Source organism: Marmota marmota, unplaced genomic scaffold (assembly GCF_001458135.2).
Source record: "Marmota marmota marmota unplaced genomic scaffold, marMar, whole genome shotgun sequence".
In the NCBI taxonomy this organism is placed as follows: domain Eukaryota; kingdom Metazoa; phylum Chordata; class Mammalia; order Rodentia; family Sciuridae; genus Marmota; species Marmota marmota.
In genome coordinates, this window is record NW_026000229.1 from 29,890,590 (window position 1) to 29,903,364 (window position 12,775).

Below are 12,775 nucleotides of genomic sequence, written 5' to 3' on the forward strand. Positions count from 1 at the left end.
AGCTTTACCAAGAAGGGTTTGGTCAAGGTTTATTGTCAAAAAGGAATTGGACACAATGATTTTTGACTCAGATGCATCACATTGATTTGTTTGAAGTGGAAATTCTATATTGGAAACCACTAGACCTGGATCCAGGCCTTAGCATCACCACTAACTTTGAACAGACTCGGTCTCTGTTTTTTAGGTAGGTTAATCATATCTTCTGTCTTTCCCAAATAGTTGTTCTGTAAAAGCATGATGATTAAAATGGTTGGGCAATGTGGAAATAAGAGTTGAACAGAACCTTCCCTGCCTTACTACTCACTGAAAAACAGGCCTCTTCAGTTGGCTTCTGGGTCTCCTATTTCCAAAGTAAATAAGTGAGCTCTTATTAAAAGGCATATTCCACAATGCTTCTACTGGGTATAATCATTGATTTTGTAGTATAGACAGAGAGTTACTGGTTTTTATATTCTTTGTGTGACTTGAAAATATAAAGCAGTGTTTTGAACCAACATACCTTTGATACCTTGATTTTTATAATCATTATAGTTATTATTTATTTTCATTGAGTTAAAATATACATAGAAAAAAGCAGATAAATCATAAGGATATAGCTCAATTATTTGTCATAAATTGAACATATCCATGTACTGAGATCAAGAAATAGAACATGTGCAGTATCCTAGAAATCTCTTTTTGTGCCTAGCTGCCTTCTTCCTTCCCTTCTTCCCAAAGGTATCACCTATCTGACTTACACTACTTATATTAATTTTCTTGGTGTTATGGTTCGGATATGAGGTGTCCCCTGAAAGTTCATGTGTGAGAAAATGCAGGACTGTTCAGAAGCAAAATGAGTAGATTATGAAAGCTACAACCTAATCAGTGGATTAATCCATTTGATAGATTAATAATTTGAAAGGGTTACTGTACTAGATGATAACTATAGGAAGGAAGCATGTGGCTGAAGGAAGTACATCACTAGGTGTGTGCCCCTATTTTTGCCCCTGTTTACTTTCTCTCTCTCTCTGCTTCCTGGCTGTCATGAGCTGAGGAGCTTTCCTCTACCACCTGTTCCGTTATAATGTGCTGCCTCACCTCAGCCCAGAGTACTAGAGTTGGCTAACCATGGACTGAGACCTCTGTAATCAAGAGCCCAAATAAGCTATTTCTCCTCTAAGTTGTTCTTGTCAGTTATTTTGGTCACAGTAGCAAAAAAGAGACTAACACACCTGGTAGCTCTTTAACAGGAGAGATAATGCTGCTTTCATACAATTGCCACTACCTCTCAAACTTACAGATTAAGAAGCAAATATGGTTTTTGGTGATTTAATAAAAGATAGAGAAAGAGGTCGAGTACAAGAGCAGACACAAAAGATCAGACTGGAAATTATCTTTTCTATAAAATATTGTCAGTTAAGACCATTGTGTCATTTTCAGCAGGCATATGATCTAACATTTTTGGAAAAGGAAAGTTTAATTAAGTTGGAACATTTGTGTTTCTTTTGTCTCTGATATATTGCAAAATACCATTTATAGAAATTTTTATTTTTCAAAAATGAAAAGCATTTCTTTGTGGCTTAACTTGGTACTTGTCCATATTTGGTGAAAGTTGGAGATTTTCAATATAATGTTAACATCTTTGATTTTTTAAGGTCATTTATGACAGTATTTCTAAGAGTACAAACAGAATCCAAATGCCAGATCTTGCCCAAATCACCAATGTATTTCTGAGTTGATGATGAGAGTTTGGGAAAAGGGAAAATGACAAGGGGAGGGACCAGGGTCTATGAACCAACTGCCTCAGGGCAGGAAACTTGGTTTCCTTGACTTTCACCCATATTGAATCCTTAACTGCATTCCATTTTCTGCTGGGCCACCACAGCTGTGGCTGTTTCCAAAATGAAGATGGAATTTAGCCACACTTGGATTTAGTATTTTCTGGAAATGTTGTTCCTTTGGGCATTATTTTCCAAAGTATCACATTGCATATGGGCTTGATTTTTCTAACTAGCTTGTGAAAAGGTTTGCAAATCCTCTTTTCCCAAGATATAAAAAATTCATGTAAAAGTCTTCTCTTCATTACATTTTCCCTTGGGATACCCTTATCTAAATGGAAAAAGAGTGTGATTGCTTGGACCCAGCTATCTGCCTAAAAATAATTCTCCGTACACAAGATAAATCATATATCATAATAGCTACAATACAACAGGGTATTTGACATAAGAGTTTATGAAGTGAAAGACTCCACAGCAACTTCTTCTTCTCTTAGCTGTTCAATTTAGATCAATCAACATTTTCTAAGAGCCTAGATTGTACTAGGTAGTGTTGGATACAGGTGAAAAAATGACAAGACATTGTCCCTGCCACAGGAGTGCATAGACTATTATGGGCTGATTTGAAAATTAGCACAGACTTATCCCCTTTTGTTCAGATACCTCATCCTGTGTGAAATCGGCCCCCCTTCCACATGAGCCCACTCACAAAGAAGCTAATACCTCCAACCTCACCCACTTGTTTTTGCTCTTTCTGTTTTTTGGGGGAGGTACTGGGGATTGAACTCAGGGGCACATGATGACACCCTGCCCGAAGAGACTCTGTACAAAAGCACAGAATTATATTAGTCTTGACCTTGAGCTCAGACACCAGCTCCCAGGAAAGAGAATTCTGAGCATGACAAGACAACCACAATGTTTTTTCAGTGCTGCAACCACCAAAACTGCCTTCTTAGTAGAAACCTTGGATAATGGGCTTCCTGCGTGCCAGAGGACGCTCCTAGCACTGCAACAATAGAATACCTACAGAATGTTGCTAATCCTGTAACTTTCTAGTGCACAAAGAACAAGGCCTCTACAGTTTTTAACTTCCTGATTATGAAACCCTATATAATAAACATGCTGTGGCAGCCCTGAGTCACTGCTTCTCCATCAGACACCAATGCCCATTTGATTCCAGCTTTCTCTCTAAATATTTTTGTGTTTTTCTTAATACCCCATCGCCCCTCAACGGTGTCTAGGGTTCGGCCATGCAGGTCATGGCACATTCCACCTTAGTCCTTCCCTCTATGAAGTAGTCAGTTGACTTCAGAAATATTCTGTAAAAGTGATGGTTGGAAGGTAATGCCTTTGAAAACTGCATACACTAGGAAATATATTTAAAACCTATTTACAAAGAAGTTGTCCATTTCCTGAGTAAGTTTTGACTTTTTTACTCTTTAAGCAAAAAATAAAACTCACTTCATAAACTCAGGATTAAGTATTATGTTGCAAAAAAAAATGTTTTCAGAGCTTTTAGAATTTTTTAATGCTTCATCATGGCATAATGGAAAGAATATCAATTTTGCAGTCAGAAAAATGGGTTCAACTACAACTCAAACTTCCATTGCCAGCCAAGACAGAGTAAGCTCACTACAACCTATTTCCCCCATTGATGATGGAACACTTGAACAACACAATCAATCAACATGACCTAATTGACACTTAAAGGAAATTCCAAATAATAACATGATATGCATTTGTTCTAGTGCCCATGTCAATTCATGAAGATAGATCATAGCTTGGAACATAATGTAAATTAAAAATAACTGAAATCACACAAAGTATATTCTCTCAAAGAAGAATTAAATTAGGAATCAATAACAAAACTCTCCAGAAAAATCACCAAATATGTAGAAATTAAATGGAACACTTCTAAGTAACCCATGGGTCAAAGAGGAAGTTTTCAAGGAAATTGGAAATTATTTTGAACTGACTGAAACGAAAATACAACATGCCAGAATTTGTGGGATTCAGCAACAGCAATTGGGTGTATATCCAAAGGAAGTGAAATCAGTAACAATAGCAAAAATATGAAATCAATCTGAGTTTCCATCACTTAAGATGAAAAAAAAATTGGGATGCATATATAATGGAATATTATTCAGCCTTAAAAAAGTAAATCCTGTCATTTGTGACAAGATGGATGAACCTGGAGGACATTGTACTAAATGAAGTAAGCCAGTCATGGAAAGGCAAATACCATAGGATATCACTGACATATAGAATCTAAAATAGTTGGAATCATAAAAGTAGAAAGTAGAATGGTGGTTATTAGAGGCCAGGGACTAGGGAGTTGGGGAAACGTTAGCCAAAGAATACAAATTTTCAGTTACATAGGAGAAATAAATTTAATTTATTGAACAATATGATGACTATAGTTAGGAACAATATACTATATTAAGGAAAATTGATAACAAGAGTAGATTTTAAGTGTCCTTACTACAAAAATAAGTATCTAAAGTGATATATACGTTTATTAGCTCAAATTAGTATTCTACAATGTATACATACTTTAATAGTTGTACACCATAAGTATATACAATTTTATATGCCAGTTTAAAAAAAATTAATAAGTGATAGGTGAACAATGTTTATCAACCCAAAGAGGACATTTACTTTCATTTTTTTTTGAGAGAATTTTTTTAATATTTATTTGTTAGTTTTATATTAAGAAGACCTCTTTAAAATAAATATTTATACATTAAGAAGACCTCTTTAAAAATGAAAGAGATAAATAAATATTAATTTTTTAGTTTTTGGTGACACAACATCTTTATGTTATTTTTATGTGGTGCTGAGGATCGAACCCAGCGCCTCACGCATGCCAGGCGAGCGCGCTACCACTTGAGCCACATCCCCAGCCCAACTTTATTTTTTACTTTACTGGAAACAAAAATATGGATCTTATTTACAAAAACAAACAAATAGACAAAAACTAGTAATAAATGGTAAGCACAGCCTGGTAGAGGATGGTGAAATAATAGATGCATTAAGCAGGGTAAATGTTCTTTGGAACAATCAAGTTTTTGATAAAAGGTGGAAAAGATGCTTGTGTAAAGAACATGCTAGTATTTAAACTCAGAATGACAAGGGCATGGATCAAGACCTAGAAAAAGATTTTTTTTTTATAACAACATAGTTTTGTTGCTTTCACAATGTTGAGTGAAAACCACCACATGTACAATAATTATATTCTATATTAGATGAAGTTGGAAAGTATATAAAACTAATCAGTGATTAGAAAGGTTACAAGGCCATTCACCCCTGGGAAGGTTCAGACTGAGAGGAAAAAGAGGTATTGTGCTGGCAACTGTCTATATCTTTCTTTTCTTTTTTTCTCTATTTCTTTCTTTCTTCTTTCTCTCTTTCATTTTTAAAGAGGTCTTCTTAATGTATAAAGGTAGAAAAAGGGCAGATTTTTATCTGCATTCATCTGCCCATAAAAGACTCTGAAAATCATAACTACAGTTATTCATCAACCTATAATTAAAACCTTATACATAGAATGTTATATACATTATGCCATACTTTTTAAGGAACTAAAATTTAAAATATCAAATGTTTATGATTATTACTAATGTATGGCTATAAAAGGTAATTTGTAGCAGTTTGCAAATCCACTTCCAGAAGCAATATGCTACCCATTATTTTTAATATGTACATTAAATTTGAAGAACTGATGTCAGCTATATTGTGGTGGTGGTGACAAATGGCAAATTTGTATATTTCTTCTATATAATAAATGCTGTCAAGTAAGGCTACTTTCATATAACAACAGAATTACTAACTATATAATGAAAAATTTCAACCAACCACCTGGTTGCTTGAAAACAGAGTTTATATGGTATCCAGTGTAGCTATTTTCAATAGTTGTTTCAAGTGATGATGCTAACGAGGGTTACTCTTGTGATTGCATCTACCTATTGATGAAGCAGATCTAGAGGGTTCAAGAAGATTCTCTTGCTTGTCTGAAGCCTTGGTGCTAACAACTGGAATACTTCAGTTATTTCTATACAAAATGTCTTTCCTTGTAGTGACTCCAGGGTCTTGCCACCTGGTCCTTCTCTCTAGCAGGACAGCCTGGATTTCTGAGGATTCCATGTCCAGCTTTAAATACCTCTGTACATTGATTTCATTTGAGAAGTAAAATCAATTTACTTTTGGAATAGCTTCTTAACTTCCATTGTTAAAATAAATTGAGATGTCCAGACTTAAATTTGGAAAACATTTTTAACTTTACAAAACATTTCCAAAAGTAACAAAGACTTCTATTTTTCAAATTTGAACAACATGTGTTCAGGGAAATGTGTCTTAGGGAAGAAAAAAGGAATTTGTTCCTCTAAGATTATAAAACATTAGGACACTTGGTTCTGAAATGTCCTTCCTTCCTTTCCTCCTCCCTTCCATCTTTTCTTTCCTTTGGACAAAGTGTTATGAAATTAGAACCAATTGTGCATTAAAATGTTACGGTTTTTTCTAGAGTTTCCTAAAATATTTGTAAGATATTTGCTTGAGAAACTGAAGGGAAAAATGTTATATAAAGCAAACATTTAATAATATGAAAGAGAAGAAAATATACATCACTATGAAAATCTTCTATAATAAATGATTTTTAAAAGATTAGGGAATTTTCTCTGAGAATAGAAGAAATCTAAAATCATTTTTATTTTTGTTTTAGAATCCATCACATTTAGACTTTTAAAGCCCTGAAGGTGACAAAACAATTTATCAGATTCAGGGTAATTATAAAATTCTGACATATGATCAGTTAAAGAAGAAAAGGCACTCATTGAAAATTACGAAATTTGATTCAATAGTTTAGATTCTATATGCATCATTGCCAAAGATATCTACTTGTTTAAAAAAAACAGTGATTTGATAATAATAAGATTGAAAACATTAAGTTATTGGTGCTCAAGAGTAAATAAATATTATTTCATAAGTATATGAATTTTTATTTAATTCTTAGCAGAGAACCAGATGGAATCAACATGTTCATATAGCACAAACATGAAGTATTTCTTGAACTTATAGTTAACCTTCACTTTAAAAGGTAGTCAGACTTCTACTTATGTTTCTTTCTGCTTCAAAAATTAAGTTATTTGGTAAATATTCATGCTATAATTATACTATATTTGATTAAATAAATGTCTCTCATACATTTAATCACAAATCACAAATTAGATTTTATTCTAATTTTATTAATAATTTAATTAATATTATTTTATTAGTTTTATTAATTTCCAGAGCTTTTCATGATGGGTTTAGATATAAAGGTAAAATATGTAGACATCATATCTTTCTATAAACTTTTAGCACATTTAGAGAAGTCTTTGAAGTATTCCCTACTGTTTTCTATTCCCAACTTTACCAGCCAGCAAAATATTCCACTCATCATAAATGGTCTCAGGGCAAAGATAAAAGTTTAAGGAACTAACAGTCCCAGAGTTAAGATAAATCAAAGGCTGCACAACCTTTGCAAAGACTTTACAATCATTTCAAGCAATGCTTCATTAGGCCCTGTAGAACAGAGAATCTATGGGCATTTTCTACAGTACCTGATTCTCAGCCCAAGCGAAGGGGCTTATTTCAAGGTATACAGAAGTAGCTTTTTGTCCAATAGACTGGACTAATTTAATACAAAAGCTCAAAAGCTGTTTAAGAAAATGGTACCGATGAAGACACTACCAGACAGTTAAAAAATAGGTATCTACCTCCTCTCCCACCTACTACAGGTCTTGTCTCTGCCCACACCCCCTTAACCTACCTTCCACAAAACAAAAAGACTGCTATATAAGTTATCAATTTCTATGAGATGAACTACCCCAAAACCTATCAAATGATTTTTAAATTTCTCATAGTTCTGTGACTTAACTAGTGATTCTTTAGCTTTAAAGAGGTGCCCCATAGAGCTGTATCCAGGTGCTGGCTGAGTTAGAGGGTTCAAGACCTCTCATACTTTGCCTAGTATAACCTGATGTTTTCTACAGACTGAATATTTGTTTCCTCCCCAAATTCACATGTTGACATCCTAATGCTCACTGTTACAGTATTTGGAAGTAAGGCTTTAGGAAAGTAATCAGGTTTTGAGAGGTCATAATGATTGAGCCCCATGATGCCCTTAATGAGATTAAAACACTGCCCACCATGTGAGGATATAGTAAGAAGATGGCTGTCTGCAAACTAGGAAGAGAGCTCTTACCAACCCCCTAAACGTGCTGGAAACCCAATCTAGGACTTCCAGACCCTACAGAAATGTGAGAAATGAACTTCTGTTATTTAAGCCTCACAGTCTAATATTTTTGTTACAGTAAGCCAAATTGACTAAGAGTGTTGATATCCAGGTATCGCAGTCCTTCCCTAAGTGGCTTTCCCTTCTATGTGGTGTCTCTGTACTCTCCACACTGCCTTCTTTCTAGCAGGATAACTTGGATTTTAATATGGTCACTCTGGAGAGTGAAAGTAAAACTATCAAAACTTACTTTCATCATGTTAGCCAATTAACTTAGGAGGCCATGCCAGATTGAAGGGAAAAGGAAATGAACTTCACCCCCGGAATAGAGGGTATGCGTATCAGAGGAATGTGTATCAGAGGGTGTTTGAGAATAAAATTTGAAGACTATCACAAGTCCACCTTCTGGCCATAGTTCTCAGCCCACTCACATGCAAAAATATATTCATTCTGTATCCTAAAATTCTTACCCCCTTACAGCATAAGTTTAAGTTCAGTATCTTATTATCTAACTCAGTTCCAGAAATGAATAAAATCCCTATTATTGTTCCTCAAGTGCAGATGCTGGGAGTGGCTTTTCTCAGCCAAGGTTTTCTAGGAAAGGAACACAACAGAAAAAGGGGTCAAGGAAACAGAAGGCCCAAAACTAAAATTATTGTCAGTGTCCTCTACATTAAAGGCAGGGGATATTCTGCCAGTCCTGGGAATAGTTTCCTTTCCATTGCTCTTCTTGCTTCTTGGCTCCTCCTCTGGGATTTTGACTACACCCCCCAGTCATCATTTTTCCCCCCCCCCCCAAAAAAAAAAATCACAAGTAATGGGTTGGAAATATTTCCTCTAAATTCTGCTTTCAAGTTGAACAATTTCTTCTTCAGTTCATTTGTATCTTCCTATACATCATCATAAGTTAATTGGTACCTTTGATATTCACTTGGAAATTTCCTGAGGAGATCTATAAGCTCATAAGATTTATTTTCTATATTTTATGTTAAGACAAGCATTCTGTCACTGAAAAAATTATTACTCCAACATATAATAATTGCTCTGCTTTCCATCTCCTAGTGTTTGCTCATTATTCCTCAAAACTTGGCTAATAGCTCATTACTATTTTTCTCTTGCTTCTGTAACAAATTACCACAAATTTAATATGTGTAAGCAACACAATTTATTATTATATAGTTCTGTAGGTTAGAAGTCCAACACAGATCTCACTGGACTAAAATCAAAATGTTGGCTAAACTAATTCCTTTCTGGAGGCTCTAGGGAGAATCTGTTTCCCTGTTTTATCTAGCTTCTTAGAGACTGCATGCATTCCTTGGCTTATGGTTCTTTGTCCATTTGCAAAGCCAGCAATGGTGAGTTAAAAGCTCATTTTTCATCACTCTGACTTCCTCTTGTGTTATCTTTCTTCTACTTTTAAGGATTCTGGTGTGTATATTAGGCATAACTAAGTAATCCAGGATAATCTCTCCAATTTCAAAATCCTTAACTAAATCACATCAACGAGAAGTTCCTTTACCATGTAAAATAGTATATTCAAGGTTCTGGGGATTTGAATGTGGACACTTGAAAGTAGTAATTATTGTGCCTAGTATACTGTCTTTTCAGCATCCACTAACAGTTTGTCACTTAGCCCTTTCAACAGTCACTGAGGAAGCCCTTTGGCATGTTTTTCAGAGTGCAGAAGTGGGCCAAGGATTCTAGGCATATGGCTAATTGACCTAAAGCAGAGCAATCACATAAGCCTGCTGGTAATCTGTCACTGCATAAGGTTATAACTAAGGCAAAATGAGTGGTCAAGGGCTCAAGATATAGTGAGGCTGAAAACCTTTTCAGGTGCTTGAGATGTCCACTGTTACACTATCCAATAATGAGATATTTATATATATCTACAATAATGCTGTATAATCAACAACTAAACCTCAGTGGCATAACAATAGGCATAACTTGCTCACATATCTAAAATCAGGTAGGGGTTAATTAGGTGACACTGCTGATCTTGGCTGGGAATCATTCGTATAGCTGGGGGTTGGTTGGCAATCAGCCAATCTCAATAGGATTTAGCTAGGGTGATAGGGCAAGCTGGCTCTTCTATGGGAACCTTATCCTCCAGTAGGCTAACAGCCATGCATGTTTATATGACAACACCAGAAGTACAAATACAATAAATAAGTAAAAATACAATAAATTTTTGGAAACACATATGGCCCAGATTTAGAGTCAAAGGGTACTTCAAAGGAACCTGAAAAAGCACCATGAATGGGAAAGAACAAAGAAGTACAGCAATTTTTTGCTGTCTATCACACCAAAGGAAAAAAACAAAACAAGTACAGTCAACTCTTTGTTCTAACAGGTATTATCATCTTTTTTTTTGGAAAGAACTTGAGATTTTATTTGGCTTTAGTTGTGAATTAGCCTCTTTTGAAGTCTGTGGGTCATCTTTCTTATGCCAGCTGTGAGATGGGGGCAAATAAATGATAGGAATATTCTCTCTATTCTTTCCCTTCTCCCTTTCAAGTGTTATGTTTAGTTGGTTTTTAAATGGCAATAGATTTTTGGCTCAGGGAAGTCCAAATTTAGCTCAAATAAATCCAAGTTTGGCCCTGCTTAAATCAATTCAAACATTCCTCTATTTCCAGGGCCAAGTTTTAAATGTGAAGAAATCTCTTTTAATTCCATTCTTGTAAAATAACTGCTAATAAGTAAGCCAGTTAGTTTATCCTGCTAAGATTATGGAGCTAGTAATGTTCAAATCTCATATAATCCACTGTTATGGTTTAGATGTCAGACAAAGCAAGATTCAGAGGAGAAATGATTGGGGTACAGCCTTAACCTTATCAGTGAATTAATCCCTGATGGGATTAACTGAGTGGTGACTGGAGGCAAGTGAAGTATGGCTGAAGGAAGTAGTTCACTGGGTGCATGGATATGGGAGATATATATATATATATATAATTTTTGTGTGTGTGTATCTGGAGAGTCTGTCTCTCTACTTTCTCAACATCATTTGTGCCATGTCACTCTGCCATACATGTGTCCCTCTGCCACACTTTTCCACCATGATATTCTACCTTAACTGGAGCCCTGAGGAATGGAGCTGGCCTTCTACGGACTAAGACCTCTAAAACCATGAGTCCTCAAATAAACTTTTCCTTCTTTACAATTATTCTGGTTCGGTCTTTTAGTCGCAGCAGTGAAAAAGCTGACTATAACATCCACATTCCTTTCTATGAATAGCAAAATATAATGGTGATCTCACTAAACAAAACCAAGTCAGAAGTCCCAGATTATCTAGACCAAGTTTTGCCACTAACTGTATGACCTATTGATAATTTACCTTATCTCTTTAGTTCTGTTGCTCAGGAGCTGCTCTAAACCACAATATCCTAAATATTCTATTTCCATGGATGTTAAATAGGCATTATGTATTCAAGAAAGCTTAAGATATATTAAATTAAGTAAAAGTACAGAATGCTTATTTCAGGACTTTTCAGAATCTTTAATATGCTGTGCCTTTTGAATTTTCAAGAAATATAATGTGCAGCAAACTAATTTTGCCAAGAACTGTTTTATTTTTATGAATTTTATTTTTTTATAAAACATATGTCCCAATGCATAAGCTTTGAGATATGTACTATTATTCCTAGTGTCTAATACATATTAGTCAGAGCCCCAGATAGAAACAGAAACTTCAAGTGAACAAAAGCATCTTCAAATGAAGTCACTTTATTGGAGCATAATAAAATGAGTATTTATAAAAGTATGAGTAGGGATGAGGGAAAATAACAAAGGATAATGATCTACCCTGAGACTTAGCAACAAGTGGAACCGTTACTACCTTAAATGAAAATGTGCAGAGGGAAGGAGCATGGATCTGAATCTAGAGAGGAAACTGGGATAATTGCTTGGGAAGGGAAAGGATACCTGATAAAATGGCATTCTGTAAAAGGACACAATCAACCCATAAGGACCTGACAAGAAACGGGCAGGGAAATAAATGATTTTCCCTTCAACCTCTAATTTCTTGCTGATGCATCTCATTTGTTGAATCAAATCAAAAGTCAGAGAACAAGGGAACATATTTCACAGGCAGGGAGCAGAATTGAAAAGAGTTAAGGGTAGCTATAGAGGGGCAAACAAAAGCTATAGAGCATGGTAGGGTTCCATTCAAAAGCACCCACATCTGTGCTTAAGTCATCAAAACTCAGTCTCTCTTTATCTCTCCACCCTGTTTTCTTCTTCTGCCTTCATTCTAACACTGGATCTTTTCACCTGGTAGCATAAGTAGTCACTAGCAGCCCTAGTTTTAAATCATTCTTAGTTCACAATGCCAAATAAATAATAAGGGCTGGGAATATGGCACTTAATATTCTAGGTGATGCTGAAAGCCCTTAATATACATTCATTCAGTTAATCCTCATAGTAATTCTATAAGATTGCCACAGATGAAAAAATTGACATATGGCTGTTACATAAAAAAGCAAAGTTGAAATTTAGATTCAGTTGTCTAGTTCTAGAATATGTGCATTTAGCCACTGTACAATATTGCCTTTTGAAAAGTAAATCCTCTCTCCTCTCTCCCCCCCTCTCTCTCTCTCTCTCTTTCTCTCTCTCTCTCTCTCTCTCTCTCTCTCTCTCAGTATCTCAGTATTAAGGATTGAATCAACCCTTTTTGTTTGTTTGTCTGTTTTGACAGTGTCTCGCTAAGTTGCCCAGGCTGGCTTCAAACCTGGATCATCCAGCCTCA

The 12,775-nt window shown here is 35.3% G+C and overlaps 1 pseudogene; it reads right to left on the reverse strand.

Moving 5' to 3' along the window:
* LOC107137624 overlaps positions 1–7,910 on the reverse strand; it is a 115,767-nt pseudogene extending 107,857 nt beyond the window's left edge.
* Positions 7,911–12,775: the final 4,865 nt, after the last annotated feature.